We start from the raw sequence: 2,390 nt of genomic DNA, 5'->3' as shown, positions 1-2,390 counted from the left end.
GAAGACTCCACACATACTACTGGAGTATTGACCGAGTATTATTAGCGATGGATATTGAACGTCGTCTTGTAAAATTCCATAGAACGGCGACGCTTATAGCCATAAGCGTAGTAGATTTTTTTTAACGAAGTTTATATGTAGGGTTAAAACTTCTGGGCTATGTGAAGGTGATGTTTTTTTTAAAGTGAAATAAATTAATCGATATACTTCATTTGGTAATTTGAACATTGATATAATGCTATGACATTATGTTCCACTAGCGACCCGCCCCAGCTCCGCATGGGTGCCATGGTAATAAATTATGCATGTACCTATTATACATATAAACCTTCCTTTTGAATCACTTTATCTATTTATATAGCTTTTGCCCGCGACTTCGTACGCGTGGTTGGTGCTTAAAACGCCTTCTACCCTTTTTATTCGCTATAAAATGCATAAGTGCCTATGTTCATTAAGTAAATGTTTCACTGTTACAACTTTAAAAATGACAATTTCTATATGATCATTCATCCCCTATTTTTACCCACTCTCCCCTTTGTTACATAATTTAAAAATGACGAATATAAGACCATTCATCCCCTATTTTTACCCACTCTATATGTTACAGCTTTAAAAATGGCGATTTCCATATGACCATTCATCCTCTATTTTTACCCACTCTATTTTTTTGCAATAAAAAGTTAAAAAGTCCTCCAGGGTCTATTCTATCTCTGACCAAATTTCATTAAAATGTTCGGTTTACTGGTTTGGCGTAACGACGTAAGCGTAATTCAGACAGACAGAGTTAACATTTATAATATTAAATAATGAGCCGCGCGGGTACCTTAATAGATCTAAACACCCCTCTCCCGCACACGCACCCCTGGCCTTGGCGCGTCCACTTCGCAACGGGCCGTGCGGCAGAAATCGTAATATTTTAATTTGACCACAACTTCAAAACCAAACGTCCAATTTTAATAATTCAAAGACCAAATATTATCAACATAAACTGTACTTATTGGTGAAATAATTTATTTTAATAAGGATTAATAGCATGAGTAAAATAAACGCGTTTAAATGTAGTCCAAAAAAAATTCAAGATTTTTAAATAAAAATGTGGTTGTTGTGCCTCACTCGACATAGATAGGTATTTTGTAGATATTTATGAGATCTACAATTAATTATAACATTTTATGGTTCTATCTTTTGTAGTTTAGGCAGCGTACGCATTAACTTCTTTGGTTGATTTTGTTCAGGGCGTCCGAAAAATCCAATTATCTACGGAACCCTATTTTTTTCCAAATTAAAATATAGCCTATGTTACTCGTGGATAATGTAGCTTTCGAATGGTGAAAGAATTTTTAAAATCGGTCCAGTAGTTTTTGAGCCTATTCGTTACAACCAAACAAACAAACAAACAAAGTTTTCCTCTTTATAATATTAGTGTAGATGTAGATATGAACTCAATGACATAGGTAACTGATTTACAAAGCCATTTACAGGACTCCATAAATGTCGCATCAATAGTATCGCCCGCGTATTTCCTAATGTTTAAAATTAACAAAAGAAATTAAGGAGAAAGTGCATTACTAAAACAACACGACTGTTTGAAACATTTTATTGTTCACTTGTACATTAACAGATATTGAACTTATAATACTAAAAACACAACACAATTACCTTTATTCAAAGATATTGATAATGGTAGGTATTAAAGTAGGTACAAAGAATTCATACAAAGTAGTAATTCATAAAAAACATAATTCTACAATACAAAGGCTCCAGTGCCTTGTAGCACCTAATTATAAAGATCTTTTAAAGATATTTATTAAACAAGTTTCCAAACAATCCACCACAGGTGTCGCCACATTCTCAATGACTCAGACTTTCAATTTCTTACCACACACCTAAATAGATTTACTAAAATCACATAATAGGTTGATTAAATTAATTAAGTATATCAATAAATATCTTTTTAAGCTATTCTTTAGAAATTTACTTAGTTTAAAGCCAATAAATCATAGCCTAAATATTTAAACACTGCTGTGCTGTGCACTTTATTTAAAAATCCAGACATGGTCATTTCATTTACCATGTCTAACATCAGGATTATGATTAGACTCATATGGAGTCACCGAATAAATACCTATAAACTAATATTAATCCTAAGATTCGCTTATATCAGTTGTCTGTAATTGTCAATTCGCAACATTCGAAGTGAACTCGATCGCATTCTCGCCCAACATTGGTCGAACAATTACAGAATAGCCTAGCTGGTCTACGGCGAGGGCCAACGTGTCACTAGAAAGTCAGAGGACCATCTGTGAGACGCCATACAAAAAAAATCTGGGCCATAGATTTGGAGGACTTTATACCTCACTAACGCTATCCGACAAGCGCAAAAATGAAAA

The sequence above is a fragment of the Spodoptera frugiperda genome, chromosome 26 (assembly GCF_023101765.2).
Source record: "Spodoptera frugiperda isolate SF20-4 chromosome 26, AGI-APGP_CSIRO_Sfru_2.0, whole genome shotgun sequence".
NCBI lineage: Eukaryota > Metazoa > Arthropoda > Insecta > Lepidoptera > Noctuidae > Spodoptera > Spodoptera frugiperda.
The sequence above is the reverse complement of the archived record's forward strand: the minus strand, read 5'-3'. Positions refer to the sequence as shown.